The 19,750-nt window shown below is 39.5% G+C and overlaps 1 protein-coding gene across 10 annotated transcripts in view; it reads right to left on the bottom strand.

Annotated features, from left to right (window-relative positions):
- Nucleotides 1-18,879, bottom strand: part of NCOA1 (nuclear receptor coactivator 1) — a 241,668-nt gene extending 222,789 nt beyond the window's left edge. For 7 of the 10 annotated variants that reach the window (XR_011972410.1, XM_072633863.1, XM_072633870.1 and 4 more), the window contains exon 1: nucleotides 18,430-18,879. The gene's annotated coding sequence lies outside the window, so the exon portion shown is untranslated. The remainder of the gene's footprint in view (nucleotides 1-18,429) is intronic. The other 3 variants (XM_072633865.1, XM_072633867.1, XM_072633864.1) reach the window with 2 other exon arrangements.
- Nucleotides 18,880-19,750: the final 871 nt, after the last annotated feature.

The raw sequence follows: 19,750 nt of genomic DNA, 5'->3' as shown, positions 1-19,750 counted from the left end.
AAAGGAACTCTTATGTAGTATCAAATTTAAAGACAATAAGCTGATATTGCAAACTTGCCAAATATTTGTCAATTGAGAGTTTTTGGCCTCAACCCAACTTACCTGTGCAAATTCCTATTCCCACCATCATGTGAGCTTCTGTGCCAAGTGTATCTGCAAGCTAAGTAAGGTTCCATCCTTTCCATTCCCACTACCAGGTCTTCCTTCCTACTCATTTAACTTAATAACTTCCTAACTCATCTTCATTCTCACTAACTTTCAATTTATCCTATTCATAAGTAGTAGATATTAATCTTTCTAGAAACCCAGCTCTAACCATATCCCCTTCCTACTTAAAAAAAAAAAAAACTGTCAGTGGTTTCCCACTGTTTATCAAATAAGGTCCAAAATATAGCTTGATATTAGAAATCCTCTATAATCTGGCCTCATCCTCCTTATCCAAAATTATGTCCCACCGCTCCCTCATCTGCTTCAGCTAAACTAGATTATATGGGATTTTTGGTGTCAAAGAAATAGTTCATGCTGTTTTACTGTCTGGAATGGTAAAAAGTCCATCTCAAATGCTACCTTCCTCATGATGTCTACTATATTTCGCTGAATAAGACATGATCTGATCTGAAGTACAGTCTTTTTTTATGACATTTATATTTTGCCTTGTGTTATAGTTATGTGTGTACTTATTTTAGTGACATTATTAAACTGCAGTCTCCTCCTTAAGGCCAAGGACTGTCTGATTAATCTTTGTATCTTCTATTATATGTAGCATGCATGGTTCCTTGTACACAGCACAGTTACTTGAACATAATAAGTACTCAATAAATATCTTTAGAGAGGGGAGTAAATATAATAAAATAAAATGACAAAAGCACTTGATTTGATGTGGAGAGCCAGGATATAAATTCCAGTTCTGCAATCGATTCCTTTTGAAAAACTGGACAAGTTACTTTACCTCTCTGGGCAGTGGTTTACTCATAAGGTAAGGGGACTGGGGGTCACATGAACTCTGAATCCCCTTCCAGCTCTAAATTCTGTGTCAAATGCAGGTTAACAGCTAGCAGACCAATTAAACTACAACATAAAAGTATGTAAAGGGAATTCATGAGAAATAAGACTTTAAAAACTAGTGTGAGTCCAACTGTAGAGAGTCTTGACAATAAAAACTAAGAAATTTTTATTTTTTTCCTAGAGGCTACAGAGAACTGCTACAACTTTTGAGCAGAGGACTGATGTGGTTATATCTATACCTAAGGAAAATTTATCCTGATGGCTGTGTACTAGAGAGTAAGGGGACCAGAAGCAAGCACACCAATTACTAGGCTACAACAATAACGCAGGCAATCAGCAATGGTGGCCTAAACAGGCATGGTAACAATAACAATGAAAATAAAAAACTGCTCCAAGATATGCTGTAAAGGTAGAACAGACAAACTTGGTTATAAATTTGAAGGAGAATTTCCAATACAATTTGGAACTGAAAGTGCTTTGCAAAACTAATAACTTTTCCCATCCCTGAAAAAATAGACCTGATCAAATGAGACAAAGATGACAGGCAAGGAATATTGCAAAACTAATGACATTTTTACATCTAAATTTTTTTGAGAGAAAAGCGTATCTATAAACTGAATGTGTTCCATTGTTATGTTAGTATCAGGGATAGACAAGATCAAAAGAGAAAATGGGTAATTTGGACTACATAAAACTGAAAAGTTTTTGGGGGTTTTTTTACATAACCAATGCAGTTTAAAAAATGAAAGGGAAACAATTAACTGAGGGGGAAAAATCTTTGTAGTTAGTTTCTCTGATAAAGATCTCATATCCTATATATAAGGAACTGATTAAAATAAGAACAAGTCATTCCCCAATAATTAAATAATCCAAAAAAAAGTGAATAGGGAATTTTCAAAGGCAAAATCCAAAGTATTAACAACCACATGAAAAAAATGTTCCAAATGATCAGTAATGAGTGAAATGCAAATTAAAGCAACTCTGAGATGCCACCGCACACCCATGAGATTGGCAAGGATGACAAAAAAGAAAAAATGACAAATATTGGAAAAGCTGCAAGAAAACAGGCACAATAAAATGTGCTGCTGGTGGAACTATGAATTAATCCAGCCATTCTGAAAAGCAATTTGGAACTATACCTAAAGAGGCACTAAACTGTGCTGATACTGTAACATTAGTATACCTATAATCTCCTCCCCTCCCGCAAAAAAAAGCTCAAAGGAAACAGGAAAAGGACCAACGATATGCACAATAACATTTATAGCAATTCTTCCTGTAGTGGCAAAAAACTAGAAACTAAGTAGGTGTCTATCAATTAAGGAATGGCTAAACAAACTATGGTATGTGAAAATAATAGAACATTGTAGTTTAGTAACAATTTTAAAAGGGATGGTTTCAGAGAAACCTGTGAAGACTTGTATGAACTGATATAGAATGAAATAAACAGAACCAAATAAAAAGCAATTAAGATAAGACTTAAGAATTCTGATTGATAAAATATCCAGACTCAAGGAGGTACAAAATGGATATGGTCAACGTGAGTATTTGTTTTGCTTCACTATGATTATTTGATATGGCTTGTTTGTGGTGGTAGAGTTGTTATTTTGCTTTTCTTTCCATTTCTGTGTGAAAATTCAAGGGGAGGCCAAAGGGGGTCTAGCATAAGTGTCATCAAAATGGAAAAAAGAAAAGAGAAATTTGGTAATGAATGTATTTTTAGAAGATCCACAGAAAACATAGTCAGTAGTATACACAAATAAGCAGGACAGCTTTGAAAATAACAATGAATACTTTAGAAGAAAAGCAAGCTATATACAGTATAGATTTATGTATAATCCTCTTTTACTGTTCTAATTTGCACAGGGAAAACACTCCTTTGGAGTTTGGTTAAGATTGAGGAAAAAAGAGACACAACATGGTAAGGTAAATTGCCAAAATATTATTATTGCCATTTTGCATAAGGAAACAGACTCTTAAGAGTTTGTTACTTTTCCAAGATCAACCATTTGTTAAATATCTGCTGTGGAAGTATTTGTAATACAGTCCCAACTTTGTATATTCTCTTAATGTTGTTATATAGGCTGTGACACAAAAACATTACAATCAGCAACAGGAAAGGAAAAAAAGACTGAGGTAAAGAACCCAAATGTACAAAAATATTTATAGCAATGTTTTTTGCTGTAGCCAAAATCAGAAACAAAATTACTACCTATCAATTGGGGAATGGATGAATAATTATGAATGTAATGGGATAGTAAGACAAAAGGAATGCTGTCACAGAAACCTGGGGAAACTTAGAACAAAACTAGAACAATTTAAATAACTATAATATTTGTAAAGAAAAACAAAGTTGAAAAATTTAAACAGTCTGATCAATCCTATGAACAATCACAACACCAGACAAATTGATGATGAATGATGATGCTCAACCCACCAACTAACAACGAAGTGGAGATCTGGAGGTGCAGATTGAGACAAATATTTTAGAGATGGCCAATGTGTGTATTTGGTTAGCTTTACTATGATTATCTGTTAAAAGACTGGTTGTTGTGTTTTGTTTTTTTTAATTGAGGAGAATATAGGAGGGACAAAGAACAATAACAGTGATACATAAAAGAGGGTCACAGTACCATTTCTATAAAAAATACAAGAGAACAAAAAAAAGAGGTTCAGGAAACAGATAAGCAGGACCTCTTTAGAACTAATGTGTTAAATTCATCATATAATTTTGAAAAAAAATTCAAGCTGTATGGGCTGTGCAAAGGTTTCCCATATATTCCTTTTTCTATTCTTCTTTGTGTATGAGACTATATCTTTGTCAGTTTGTCAAGTTCAGAATAAAAAAATTAATAAAAATTATGTTTTTAAAAAAGAATTGCTTGGCTGTAGTAAGAGTGCAGTTTAGGTTAAACAAAAAATGTGTGTACCCTGTCAACATGTTCAGAAGCAGAGAAGTATTCCAGGGTTAGAATCTGGCAAGGTAGTAGTGAGGGATTCACCATGTACCCCCATGATCCTGAACTTTAATACTCCCCTCTTTGATCATTTAACTTCCTATCCTTCCATCTCTTCCTCTGCCCCTCAACCTTTTTCCTAAATCAGTTCTTCACCCTTACCTTAGTCTCAGTCCCTCCACCCCCCTCTCCTCTCCTGTTCCATTATCCCTAGGCTCTAACTATACTTTCCTCCCTTCACAGTCTTCAGTCTAGAGATGAGCAGTTCAATTACAGTATCAATTGTCCCTTTATCCTGTAACCACTAACACCTTGTAAAATCCCAAACTTTTGTTACCCACACACTTCTCTTCTCTGAATGTTACTGGAAGAATTCGTGCAACCCATGCTAATAGAGTCCACTACAAATATATGTCTATCTAATCACCATGGGGCCCTCGTTGCTGAAATAGTGATGCCTTAATTCTTTCCTAATTGACACTCCTGGACTTCTCTGAAGATTCTGACACTGCTAACCATACCTTCTTCCTATATACTCTCTCTTCCTTGGTTCTATGACACTGTTCCTTCAAGGTTCTACTAACTACTTTTCTAACCATTCTTATTCAATCTCCTTTACTAGATAGTTTGGGCTGGCTAGCCATGGGAATCCTCAAGTTCTGAACTGACTTGCTATTTATTCTGTCTAGTATGACAGCATCCAGCCAATCCTGTTGAGCATTTCTTCATCCAATAGCTTTCATTCCTTCTATACTAAAGACCTTAATTATGCCTGCCTTTCACTGATTCAGTAGAGATGTTCTCATTTGATAAAAAAAGATATCATAGCTAGAGTATCTTCAAGCAAATGGGTGACTGAATGATTCAGAGACCCTCACACTTACACTTGTCTCCTCCCTTTCCCTCATCTACTCAATTAACATTTCTTGTCAAGTATACTTCCACAACATCTTTAGCATCACTCCCCCTCTTTCCACTCATACAAACATCACCATATTTCAGGCCCTCTCAATTGGACTTTTGTAATTACCTTTTAATTGACCTCCTTGCTTCTAACCTCTCCCATGCCAACCCACTGATCAAACAGCTGCCAAATCTTCCTAATGCAAAAATCTCTCTCTATCACTCTCCTGTTCAAAAATATAAAGTGACTTCCTACTGCCTCTGGACTAAAATACAAAAATTTCTCCATGTGGCATTTTAAATTCTCCACACATGGAACTATGCCAAAAGAGCTATAAAACTGCGCATATCCTGTGATCTAACAATACCATTACTATGTCTGTATCCCAAAGAGATCATGAAAAAGGGAAAATGACCCACATGTACAAAAATAGTTACAGCAGCTCTTTTTGTGGTTGCAAAGAATTGGAAATTGAGGGGAGGCCCATCAATTGGGGAATGGCCAAACAAGTTGTGGGATATGAATGTAATGGAATACTATTTTTCCATAAGAAATGATGAGCAGGCAGATTTCAGAAAAACCTGGAAAGACTTACATAAAACTGATGCTGAGTGAAGTAAGCAGAACCAGAACATTATACATAGTAACTACAACACTGTGTGAAGACTAGCTCTGATAGACTTAGCTCTTCTCAGCAATGCAATGATCTAAGACAATTCCAAAAGACATGCTATCGACATCCAGAAAAAGAACTATGGAGTCGGAATGCAGATTGAAGCATACTATTTTCTCTTTTTTGTTGCTGATTTTTTTCTTTCTCGTAGTTTTTTCCCTTTTGTTCTGATTCTTCTTTCAGAATATGACTAATGTGGAAATATTTTTTAATGACTATATATACATATATAGTGTATATGTGCATATATACACATATATAGCCTATATCATATTGCATGCCACCTTGGGGAGGGTAGAGAGGAGGGAGACAGAAAGAATTTAGAATTCCAACTCTTAGAAAAGTAAATGAGAAAACTAAAAAGAATTTTTTAAAAATGAGCTCCTTGAGGGCAAGGAATGTTTTTCATTGTTGTTCCTACAACCATAAACCTTAATAAACTGTGGAATTAACTGGGAAAAATTAATTCTATATTACTCTAAACACAAGAATCTTCTGAATATGCTTGGTCATCATCTGTAACTTTCTCTTGCCTTCCAATCAGGCCAAGTCTTGCCCATTCTATCTTCACAACATGTCACATCTGTCTTCTTCTTTCTACTCATAAAACCACCACCCTAGTTCAAGTCCTCACCACCTTGTCCTTGTACTACTAAAGTCTAGCACTGTGGGTACTTAATAACTTAACTTAGTAGAGTGGGGACTGGTAATAGGATACACCTATAAAGGGAGTTTGTATTGAAAGAAAAATATATAAGTACAGAGTAAAAAAATAGTAACAACAAACGTAGGACGCATTCATGTTTGACAAACAAGAAACCAGTATTTGGATCAATATAGTATCTAGAATAAAAATGAAAAGTACCAGGAAGAGTTGTGGTTTGATTTACATTTTGAAGGAAACAACACATGAAAAGGCTCTGAAGCAAATTTTGTTTTGTTGTTGCTTCAGGGAGGGAAGTAGCAAGCAAAATGTGTAACAAGAACTCTGTATAAGTAAAATAATGAGAAAACAGCTTTCTGGAAAAGGAAAAAGGTTTAAAATGCTAGGGTAAGGAGAAGTTTAGACTTGATATCCTAGGAAAAAGAGAGCCACTGTTGAATGAGAATTGCTATAATAAAAGGAGTTTGAAAAAGACTATTTTAGCAGCTATACTGAAACATGGAATAGAGAAAAAAGACTTTTGTTGAGTCATTTTAGTTGTGTCTGACTCTTCATGACCCCATTTAGGGTTTTCTTGGCAAAGAGACTGGACTGGTTTGCCATTTCCTTCTCTAATTCATTTCAGAGGTAAGAAAACTGAGGTAAACAGGGTTAAGGGACTTGCCCAGGGTCACACAGTTAGTAAAGTGTCTGAGGGCCACATCTGAACTCAGGTCTTCCTGAACTGCAGGTCTAGCACTTTATCCACTTTGCCACCTAGCTGCCCTCAAAGAAACCAAAGGCAAGAAAATATGAGGACAAGAATCAACATTAATCCAAGTAGGAAGACAAGAGAGAAATGCATGTGAGTTGGGAAAAAAACAACCCAAAATCACAAGGACAGAATCAATGGAATTTCGATTACATCACAAAATCTTGAAAGTTGGAAAGAACCTCAGATGTTAACATGAATTCCCTCTATAATATAATCAACGAGTGGTTTTTTTAGCCTTTGCTTGAAGTCCTCCAGCGACAAGAAACTCATTAACTTCCAAGGCAACCTATACCACTTTGGAACAAATTCATTAGGAAGTGCCTCCTAATATGGAGCTGAAATCTACCTCAATTCTCTGTAACTTCCTCCCATTCTGTCCTAGTTCCTACCACTGGGGCCAAGCAAAATAAAACTAATCTCCTTCATGTGACAGTCCTTCAAATACTTGAAGACAGTAATCATATCCCACCCTTTTTACAGGTCAAATAAATATTCCCAATTTCTTCAGCCATTCTCAGGACTGTGAAGTCCTTCCATCATTCCAGCTGCCCCACAGCTTGACTCCTTCCTAAAATGTGACACCCAGAACATAATACTCCAAATGTGATTTAATTAGAAAAGAGTACATCAGAATTGGGAGTTAATGGGGGCAGGGGAAAGAAGGGGGAATGGATAAAATCTAACCTCAGAGCCAGGAAGATCTGGATTCAAGTATTACTTTGATGCACAATACCTATATGACCTTGTACACTCAACACCCAAAAACTATAAATTGCAGATGTTGACCAGCATTAGTAGAGGAAATTTCCTCATTTAGGAGTTCTCTATGCCAAGGCAATCAAAGTTCCAATACCTATCCACTCTCTATTTTCAAGTGGACACATTCTTCTATTAAAGTAGTCTAAAACTGACTTAATTTTTTTGGCTCCAACATCACCATGTTGACTGATATGAGATATGATTTACCCAATCCCTTAGGTCATCTTTCTGGATCTCTATTCTGTCATCTGAAATAATACTTATTCCTCTACCAATTAAACATGCTCCCTTTTACCTTCCATCCAAATCACTATTAAGCATTTTTACCAAAAAATAACCAAAGAGCCCCTGGCTAACAGTCTCATAGGACATCCCAGCTTCTCCACTAAGCAGGGCAGCTGGGCCTGGGGCTGGAGATGCATGTGTGATTGCAGTAGCTGGAGGTAGCAGGTGCTGTGCATGCAAATATTTGTGAGATGGCTACAGATTTTCCTGATTCTGCTGCTCCAGACAGCAAAGCAGACCTGAGAAGCAATACCGGCTTAGACACAGGATTACCTAACCACTTTAGGTTCTTTACTGTGGATGTTTACTATTCGTTATCAACAGAGTATTATGATGTTGCTTGGTTGGCGTGAATTTGCTAATCAGAGGCAGTAGTTAGAGAAAAATTTTCCAAATGACTTTGCAAAACGTACTGTACAAAATTCATGTAAATAAGAACATGGAAATCAGGAATGTCAAGAAACAGCAGAAGAGAAATAGAAGAAAAAGCAAAAGAAAGGTGGAAGGAGTCAAATAGCACGCACGCGCGCGCGCACACACACACACACACACACACACACACACACACACACACAGTATTCCAAAAGGTACAGCCAAAACTCCTAGCAAAGAAGAAATATATAACAAAAGTGAATAGCCTTGCAAGTTTCAAAATTGACTTTAAAGAAGCAGCAAGGTTTTTTTCTCAGAAATTCTCATGTGGTAGCTTAGTTACTAGGAAGGATGAAATCATCTTTCAGAGAGACTTTACAGATTACATTCTGGATGTAATTCAGAAGTAGTCAGAGGTAGATGAAGACAGTTCTAAGGTACTTAGAAAAGAAAAGAAGTGATTAAATTTTTTTTTCTGTATGTAATGACCTAAATAGCCAGCAGTCAAAAGAAGCAAGACCTTTAATAATATTTCTAGTTATCTTACAGTAAAAGTGCAGCTTACCCTCATCCTTTGTCATTTCACTTTTGTGTACAAGACTGCTTGCTTCACTGTATCTGTTTTGTTTTTTAAAATTTGCCAAAGTTTAATAAACTAGAGAAATCCATCATGCTTATGTGTGAAACGGAAATTTAGTTAAGTAAAAACTTTTGGTCATCAGAAAGGGGGCTAAAGGCTAGAGCTTAAATGCTGAAGCAAAGTGCCCATAGGAAAGCCCATCAGGTTGACATCAATCCATTAATCAACACACTTTACATCCAGTCATTTAACCAGTTATAAGTCCAGCCAATTTGTACTATCATCCAGTCTGTATCTTTTCCCAACAACACTGTGAGAAGCTGTCAAACACCTTGTTAAAATGCAGGTTTCAGTTTCCCTAATCTATCAATCTAATAGCAATTAGTTTAAAATGTTAGAAAAAATGGACAAAGGCTGAAAATTACTCTAAATTTGTAGACCTAAGAAAACAAAAGATGCACTAGTATACCAGTCATAACATGAGAAGCCTAGAGTCATTTTATTCATTCTTTATTTCCCATCTCTAATATAAATTACATACCTTTAAATAACACTAATATTTAAAAGGTAGTGAGGCCATTCTATTTCTTTTGCATATTCCCCAAAAAATAAATAGGGAGTGTTGAAAAATTACTCAAAGTTCTGACTGAAAGTCTGACCACTTAGATGAATTTTACCTCAGAAGATGTGTCTAAATTGTCAGTTCAATTTGTCTATTCCATAAAGGCAGTAAACTAAGCCTCCAGATTTATAAAGCTACCTTTGTGCTTTAAAAGTATCTCTCCTGGAACAAACCAATAGAACAAGCCAATGATAACAGGCATAACTATCAGGACAACACATGACAAGGAAATCTAATATGTGGTGGGGAAGAGAATTAAGAGGGATTAAAAATGCCAAACCCTCCCTTCTATAATTAGAGGTACCTAAGTGATCAATTTTCATCTTACCACTATAAATAATTAGAGGTCCTTCTAATTTATGTTATGGAATAGACAGACATAGGGTTCAAAAGACTCCAAAGCTGCATGACTACACATGTATGATCTGTATCAGATTGTTTACCTTCTCAAGGAGGGGAAAGGGGAGGGAGAGAATTTCAAAGTTAAAATTTTTTAAAGAATGTAAAAACAATAGCTCTGTCTTGGCATCAATTACTGCCTTCTGACAAGGTAAAAGGCAGTCCCGGCAGTGGCATAAAACTATTAGGAGATTTGGGGATAAGTTTTCATCTATTTTACTTGATTTTCTGGAGTTATATCTATATAGGTGTTGCCTCTCCCAAATTAAGTTCATCACTACTCATCTCATCACCATGCTTCTAACTCAAGTTTTGATTGATACCACTTCCCTCAGTCTCCTCCCTCTCACTTGAGGGCTAGAAGGGTGAAGTACCAAACTCCTCCCAATGCCTTCCTTCGCAGATGGCAGAAAACAGGACTTTCCAACTTACTCCATTCTGCATCTGCTGCTTTGCCTAGTTTCTATTCCACAGAACATGATGCCCCCCTTAGATTTTAAACTCCCTGAGGTCAGGGACTGTCTTCTATTTGACTATATCTTCAGCACTTAGCACAGTGCCTGACACATAATAGGTGCTTAATAAATGTTTATGGATATTGGATAGTGAGCACTGATACCATCCCTAATATAGGAAATTTAAAAGCATTTACTATGTGCCAGGTACTATGCTAAGTGCTTTGATTTGAGCTAGAGGTACAACTAGCTATCTCTATGCTATACACAAGTTCCAAGTGCTCTAGACACATTGTTTTGCCCAAATTTATGGAACCAGTTCATAAGGACAGCAAGATCACACATATCCCAAGAATCTCCAAAACAAACAGGTTAGGATGGTAGTAAATGGTGAGTGGCCACTCAACCATTCTCATGCCAACTATTACCCACACAGTAGACAAGCTAGTCTAATTAGAGCAACAAAACACTTTGAGGAAGGGAGTAGATTTAACATGTCAAATCATCACCACCACCCTGACCACCATGTCCCCTCAAACTCTGATGGGGACAGGCCAGGACTCTGAGCCCAAGAGCCTTGAGAAGAGCAACATGTCCTGTTCAGTGCCCTCACCCATCATCCTGGAAAGCCATCTTTGTGGAGATGCATTCTGGCCTCTACTCTCGCAGGTGTTAAAGCCAAAGCTACTGAACACCAAGAAAAGAAAGTTCTTCTGATAGTCCAAAATAATTATTTTTATCAGTAAAAATTACATCAAATAAGAGGCAACTGCTTTGCTGCTGCTCTGTAAGCTCCACAATATCTATCCATTTGATTTGTAACTGAAACTTTCCATATGTGTTGTGTCCCCTATTAGAATGTCAGCTTCTAAAGAATAGGAACTGTCTTACCTTTCTATATACATCCTCATCACTTAGCAGTGTTTTTCACTTAGTAAGCTCTTAATAAAATTCATCCAAAGGCACAGCAAACAATACATAAGGATGAGAAAGAAAGGTTTGAACCTAAAAAAGTTACTACTCAATGTGATTAAAAACCAGCTTCTCCTTTAAAAAAAAAAAAAGGTCAAAATTAGAAAGCCCAGGAGTCACAGAACATATCCTTAGTGATCCACTGGCCACTACCCTAATACATGTGATTAGTTTGTAAGAAGAAAGGTGGAGGCAAGAGTAATTTTCCTGGTGTACCAAACAATAATTCTTCAAATTTGCAAATAGAACAGACATTCCTATGCCTCTCCAGCTGCTCATGCAGTCCAGAACTACAAGAAGGGTAGAAAGGTGTTAATTTTTAATAGGGGGGGTCAGGGTGGAGAAACACACCAGATGGAACAGCTCAAAGAACCCAAGAAACTACTTAATGGCTTTGTGACTATTATATTCAGCAAGAAATTGCTAATGCCATGGCAGCTGCTATGGAAATCCCAAGAATCTCCTAAATACCATAAATGTTGGTCATTCATCTTTCCCTGCTGCCTACAAACAAGACTAGGTGACTTCCATACTTAAAATTTCACATATCTCTCACAGCTAAAAGATCAGAAAAATGTTCCTTTTCTGCAGATTGATTCCACTTTTCTCTCCTCCCTCACTTCTCAACCATTTGCAATCTGGCCTGGGATCTCACTGAATTGTAATTGCTCTCAAAGTCACCAAAGATCTCAAATGCTAAATCCTGCGCCCTTTTTAAACATATTATTCTAACATTTTCTAAATCCTTACCCATCTTAAATCTTTCTACAGCACTTGACAGTGTTTACAGTCTTCTGAATACTCTCCCCTCCCTGACATTTGTGACACAGCTCTCTTGGTTATCCTCCTACCTGTCTGACTACTTCTCAGTCTCCTCTGCTGACTCATCAACTGTGTTATAGGAATACTGGTCAAGAGCTGGAAGGAACCTGAGAAACCATATAGAACAAATATTTCGTTTTACCGACCAGAATATTTGGACCCAGAGAGGATGAGTGGCCTTGCCCAAGGTCATATTAGTTGTAAACAGTAGGGACAGGACTTTAATTCAGATCCTCTGACTCTTTCCACTATACCATACTGTCTTTTAAGGGTCTTCAGAGCTAAGCTCTAGTGAAACCTCCTACACAAAACCTTTCCTGACTCCACTTACCAACTGACATTTTACCTACACAGAAAAATAGACATATTTACTTGTATATTTTGCTCTAAAAGTAAAAATACAAATTACTTGAAGAGAGGTACAGTTTCATTTTTGTGTTCAAATCCCTCTAATATAGTACCTGGAACAGAGTAGGCATGTAATATATAGTAGTTGATAGAATATTGTGATCCATGCTGATCTTCTCACTGAGGAAGCCATGGACAAAAATTAACAATCAGAACCATGGTCAGATAATTCCAGACAGTCAAAGGAAAACAAAGGAAAGGGAATATGCAGTCACAAGAGACTTATAAGGAAAATGAAAGCAGAGAGAAGAGAGAAAGGTCTCTGAAGAAGACAATTAACTGTTTATATGTAGTAAGCCAAAGAGAAGCAGCCTGTCATGATGTAGGGAGCAATGACCTTAGAGTCAAGAAGAGTTGAATTCAAGTTCAGTCCAACACTTACAAGCTGAATGTACATAGATGGGCTCTGTCAGTGCCCAAAACAACTCAATAAGCTATAAGATCTACATTAGTAGGGGAAGGTTCCACACTGGGAGTTCCCTCTATAAATTTAATCCCTAAGATAGACCAAAAATTTTAAAAACAAAACCCAAAAAACAATCAAAGTTCTAAGAAACATCTCATTCTTCCACACTTGCCTCTTCAGCACTACCATTTCATCAATCTCTATACTGGCCTCATCACTCAGACAACTTTTTACTACATATAAAGAATACATGCAGATTACAATGCTAGTTGCAAAGCTTTATTTATATTATCTCTCCATATTACAAAAAATTAGTCACACATATTAGACATTGTAGCAATCTAATTTTTCAATGTACGAAAGGGTTAACACACCCTTGGGAAACTATAGCGTAACTAAAAAAAATTAAAGTTTGATACCAGGATACCAACAGCACCTCTGGAGCATTACAGCATTCTGGCATAAGCAAATTTCTGGGATTGTTACAATCTGGTGCTTCTGTTTTCAGCCCAGATTTCTAAAACTGAAACATAAGAATTGGGAAAAATACAACTGCTGGCAGAAAGGGGGAGAGAGAAAAAACCTCACTGTCTATATCCCCCTGGCATAAGTGGAAATAGTAACCATTAGCTTCACCAAACACCACCATTTTCCCTCAACAAAACTAGGGGCCATACACACACACACACACACGAACTAAAATATTTCCTTGGCTCAAACTACACAAAAAACAGTTTAAAACCCACAATCCTCCAGATTTTCACAGGGAGAAATAGGAGAGGGGTTAGCCATAAACCATGTAAAATTGAAGTTTTGTTTCTCACAAATCAAATTGTGCTTATGCTAGGAAGGCTAATAGAAATGCAGCATAAAGCCCAGAAAAATCTTCAGGAATCAAGTACCAGTTTGTGCCTCACAGGCAGAGATTCTTTACTACGGAGCATTTCATTTTCTCTCTGAATTATGCATCTTCTTCCCTCTAGCCAAGAAACATTTTGGAAAAGAAATAGAAAGGGAAAAAAGTGTTATTCCGTCTGCAATCACAAGTTTATAACTCATGTTTTTGTCCTTAACAAGTCTTGGGCCTGAATTAATGTACTCCTTTTTAACTTTATCTTTATTAAAAGCCAATACATCATTTTGAGAATGCTCATGGTAAAGGGAAGACACTTGAGTTCTGCTCATAAAACACTATTTCAGTGGGTAAAACCTCATCACTACTAACCAAAAACAATTTGTAATTTTAAATGCCAAAGAACAAACACACACACAAAACTTTCCTTTCACATTATCCTCAATATGAAGAAATCTGACCCCCTTCCCACATCATACACGTCTGTGAAATAAGCTGAGGGGCCCCTTTGGCCAAGATGTTTTTTTTTTTAAAGAATAAACCTTGAACCACTCCCAGAACATGAGGCAGCCCCCAAGCAAATTTAACCCTTAACAGTCACATAAAATGCTGCTCTTTTAAACATTCAGAACTCTTTAGCCTTCATTTTAGTAATGTATTATTCTGACATTTGAGGATTTGCTTTTTGCACACAGGAGTTAAAAACTATTTGCTGAATTCATTCACCAACCACAGGAGGGAAAGCAACAAAGAATCATCCTACACAGATATGAACTGCCCCCATAATTCACCCTTATCATCTAGGAAAGGAAATTAATATCCAAAGTTCTAACAACCTTTTATTGAACAGCATCATGACTTTAAATTATACATTTTTCACTAAGACAGGTATCTTCAACAGCCTCAACTATTAACACCATCAATAAAAAACTAAAAAGGTCATAAAGAAAGGAATATAGGAATTGACAAGTTTTTCTCTTCACCCTAACTGAAAACTCTCATCATCACAGAGGCTTTTTTAAAACACCTAATATGAGATTTCACTAATTTATGGAATTACAGATAAGGAACTTCCTCTACCAATTGATGTAAACACCTCTGAAATTTAAGAGTTAGATAACTGGTCCTAAATCACATAATCCCTATGTGTAAGAAACAGACTTGAACAAGGGCTTCCTGGCTTAACTGTGTCTTCAGGGAGGGAGCATACACAGAACTCTATGGCATACACAGAACCAAAGAATATCAGTTGGAAAATTATCAGAGATAAAGGAGGTAATAGATTCAAGATTCAGAATGAGATCTATGTTTTCGGTTATGGACAATTGTTGGAATTTGTTTTGCTTTACTATGCATATTTGTTACATAAGTTTTGTTTTTGTTTCCCTTTTAGATTAAGGATAAAGGAAGAGAAAATAAATGCTTGTTTATTGAAAAATAAAATAAAAACTCTAAAAGAAGTCAGATGTCACCTAAACCAAACCATACATGGATAAGATTATCATTTATAGAATCTACCAAAAAATTCCAGTGACAGGAAATTCACTACCTCCAAAGAGTAACCAATCTTAAGTATTAGGAAGCATTTCTTAGTAATGAAGAGATCATTTCTGCTTCTGACATTTCCATTCAATTCCCTCTACTTCTGTCCTCAAGAGCTAAGCAAAATAAGCCTTTCAAATTCTTAAAGATGATGATCATTTCCACAGGTTATCCTCTTTTAATTATTACTAAACAATAACTCAAACTATAATTATATTATCATGAGATATCTTGAAATATTCAAAAGAATTCAGAAACACATTTTACCATAAATGAAGGTCACCCAAAGGATATTTTGCTTAAACAAAACAGTGTACTACTGTAAGCTCCTTGAAGATAGGAAATATTTTTGTCTTTGTATCCTCACTGCCTAGTACATGGCCACCACATGCTACACATTTTAGGAACTGAATTTGTGAAACTTCATTATCAGCAGAAATTGCTCCATCTTCAAGAAAGAACTATGAAATTCACCTCTGATCACAATCTAGGCAGCTAGTTGGCACAATGGGTAGAATGCTGGGCCTGGAGTTCGGAAGACCTCAAGTTCAATCTCGGACTCTTCCTAGTTGGGTGACCTTTGGCAAGTCCTCTAACCTCTGTATGCCTCAGTTTCCAAACTGGGAAATGTTCAGTGAGGATAATAATAGCTTTTATATCACAAGGTGAGGACCAAAGGAAATAATATTTGTAAAGTACAGTGCCTGCCACATTATTGTTGTTTAGTTGTTTTAGTCCTGTCTGACTCTTCATGATCTCTTTCTGAAGGTTTCTGTGGCAGAGATACTGGAATGGCTTGCCATTTCCTTCTTCAATTCATTTTACATTTATGTACCTGGCACATACCTGGCACTGGTAGGTGCTATATAAATGCTAGCTATTACTACCATCATCAACATCATCATTAATCTCATCTATTATTAATCTTAATTTTATGTCTCAGGATTCTTAAATTTACTTTTCATTTCATATGACCACTGGAGGAGCATCAATCCTTCCCATTCTCAGTCTACCATCCTTTTCATTCCTGAAGCAAGACAATGCTCCTTTTCCCAACTCTCTGCCTTTGCAGTGTCTGTCTGAAATGTTCTCTTGTCTCTCAGCTTTCCTGGCCTCCTTCAAGACTCAGGCCAAATCTCATCTTCTTTAAAAGGCCTTTCCTTGTCCTTACTGCCAGTGCCTTCCCTCCACTTACCATATATATATATATATAATGTAGTTACTCACATGCTGTCTTCCCATTTTGTATGTGAGAGCTCTCTGAAAGCAGAGATGGTGTTATGCCATTCTTTGTCTTCCCAACACTTGGCCCAGTGCATGATACATAGTAAGAACTAATTAAAGCTTAAATGCTTTCTTCACTGATTGCATGCTAGGGCTTCACCTTTCCTCTTTTTAGTGTCTTGACCATATAATCAAGTATTTCAGCAAGGCAGTGACCTTCATCCTTAACTTTCTCATCCCCTTGTCTTCAGTTCTTCCACCTGCTAAATACTGTTTGCCTATCTATCCTCTTCTCCACTCCTACTCCAGAAATCAATTATGTGACTTCCTTCAGCAGCCCTGAGTCTACTGCAAATTTCTAACCTCAACTGGACCCTAGGTGCTTGTAATCCTTCAATTCATCTCTGACTGACTTGATAACATTCCCCCATATCCACTGTACTATAACAACTCTCACCACAGAATATCATTTACTTTTACCTCCACTTTCACACCTACATTTTCTTATCATAGCCAGATTAGAAGGGGATACCTGTTTAGTGTAATCCTTTCATTTCAGAGAAAGTTAAGATGTTGAAGTATTAAGATTTCCTCAAGGTCACAAGGATGACAGAAATAGGACTTGAACCCAGCTCTTGTTTTCCATACTTCCGTCACTAACTAGCCAGATCACTACGGCACTCTAGTAGGATCAGCCCAGACACTACCAAGTTATTATCTTCATCGTTTTGTTTTTTTTTTTTACCAGAGCATAAGTTGCTGTCACTAAGCATCCCTAGCAATGCCTGGGCCATTATAGGCATTTCATAAGTGACTGTAAGATTGGACTAAACCAACAAGCAACCAGCTAGTTCCTCAGCTGATGAGCCAGAATTCTTGCGTTTCCACTCAAATCCTTCCAACACAATCCAAACAAACAGAAAAAAATCTAATGTTCCTACACACCTCTACTTACAATATTCGTCACCCAGAGACGATAGATGAAAGTATGTCTGGAAGCCTCCTTAGCTGACATAAAATTACGTATCTCAGAGAAGGAAAGACTTCAAGAGGGTGTAGGCCCCTGTCCTGTCAAATAAGGTATCATTATTCCCAACTTGCTGTCAAGGCAACTGAGACCCAGATAGGTTAAGTGGCTGGCCCAAGGTCACGCAGCTCTAGGAAGTGGTCTCCCGCCTCCGAGGGCGCACCTAAGAGATCTCATTCTCCCTTAGGTCTTCTCGAAAGGGCAAGAAATCGTTGTTCGGCTTGGGGAGCCCATTAGTCACGAGGCCGTCCCCTTTGATAGAGGAGCAGCAGGTAGCGCTCACCTCGCGCTCCCCACCCCCGGAGACTGGCGGGGTCCAAAGAACATCTTCCCAGGACTGGGACGGACGCGTCCCAGTTAATCAGGGCGACGAGAAAATCGGCCTCCGGCTGCCAGCCTCAGCCCCAGCCTCCTCCTCCTCCTCCCGCCGCCGCCGCCGCTCGTAGCGCTAGCGCTCTCCCCCCTCCACACCCCAAGCTGCCCCCAGCTGGTGTCCCTGACAGCTGCGACCTCCACCCCCGGGAGCCGAGCGAGGGGAAGGGGAAGAACTCGGGGAAGAGGAGGGAGGAGGAGAGGGGTGGAGGAGGGAAACGAAGGGAGCCAGAGAAGAAAAGGGAGTGAGAGAGGGGGAGGACCAGCTGCTCCCTCCCTCCCCGCCCCCTCGGGCCTCGCTCCGCGGCCTCGGCCGCGGCCGGGAGCCCGTGACAGCTGCACCCCACCCCGAGCTCCGTTCGTTCAGCACCGCTCACCTGCCGTGTCACGGCCGCCGCCACCTTCGGCTCTCGGGCCCGCTGACGGCTCCGCTGACAGCCACCGCCTCAGCGCTGGCGCCCGCCGCCCGCCAGGCCCCCAGCGGCGGGAGCCCAGCCCCCTCCTCCTACGGAGTCCCGCAGGGTCCCTCGGGGTCCCCGCTCCCCTCCCCCGCACCCCCGGGGGGGGGAGGGATGAAGGAAGACTCGGGCGCGCGCCCTCGCTCGCTCTCCCTCAGCGCAGGGAGAGACTGAGGCCCTAAGGGGGAGGTGGTTGGCTTAGTAGGGGGGGAGACAGGTCACTGCTCGGAAGGAGGGAGGGTCACGACGAGAGGGCGGAGAGCAGATCACTGCTCAATCCTCGCTCTCTTAGCCGTGAGGAACGAGGTTTTCAGCAGCTCTGCACAGCCGCCATGTTCTCCTCCTCCTCCTCCTCCTCCTCCTCCTTCTAACCCCCTCCCCCTCCACCGACCCTCCGGCCCCGCCCCTCCAGCCCCGCCCCGCCCGCCCGCTCGCGGCCCCGCCCCGGGCCACGTGCCGTGCTGCCATCATGACGCACCAACCCGCTGCCGCCGAAACCCGACTGCACCGCGCGGCGCGCGCATTTCTCCCTCCCCTCCCCCGCTCCTTCCCCCTCCCGGAGCGCCTCTAGCTGGGGCTGGGCGCGTGCCGTCCCGGGAGCCGCCTCCTTCCCCTGGCTGCCTGCTGCTTACTCACGCGCCCAGCCTTGCTGCCTCCTCTCCCGGCCCTTCATCAAGTGTGAAACCCGGGATCCAATAGGCTTCCATCTCCCAACCAGGGGGACGGGGGACGAGGGACTGCGGGGGGAGACGGGGGAGGCGGAGGGAGACACGGTAGGGTAGCGGAAAAGTGCTGCATTTGCTCGTGCAGAACGCGTACCTTTGAATCCAGATTCTTCCACTTCAAGGAATCAACGATTGTTTAAGCTCTGTACTAAGAGCTGGGGGATGCAAGCAAAAATGGGCCACTTTTGTGGCTCTGGAAGTCACCTTTCTTCCATGAGCCTTACTTTCCTTAGCAGCAAAATGGGGCCGATACTAGCTGATGTTTAACGCTTTGAGTTGCAAAGCGTTCTGCATACCATTATCTCAGGGCTTTTTGGGAGGTGGTTCTGAGACTCCTCTGAAATAATGTCTCGTCCGTTATTTGCAAACCTTAATCCAGGCTTCCAGACTTCAAATCCTGTTCCCTTCCTATTTTACCACCCCTTCGTGCCTGTTGCTAAAAGACCTCAAACGGTTATCAATTGACAAGAGTTTTTAAGGGCTATTAGATATGGACCAGCCACTGATTTAAGCTT

The sequence above is a fragment of the Notamacropus eugenii genome, chromosome 1, assembly GCF_028372415.1.
Source record: "Notamacropus eugenii isolate mMacEug1 chromosome 1, mMacEug1.pri_v2, whole genome shotgun sequence".
NCBI lineage: Eukaryota > Metazoa > Chordata > Mammalia > Diprotodontia > Macropodidae > Notamacropus > Notamacropus eugenii.
The sequence above is the reverse complement of the archived record's forward strand: the minus strand, read 5'-3'. Positions and strand labels throughout refer to the sequence as shown.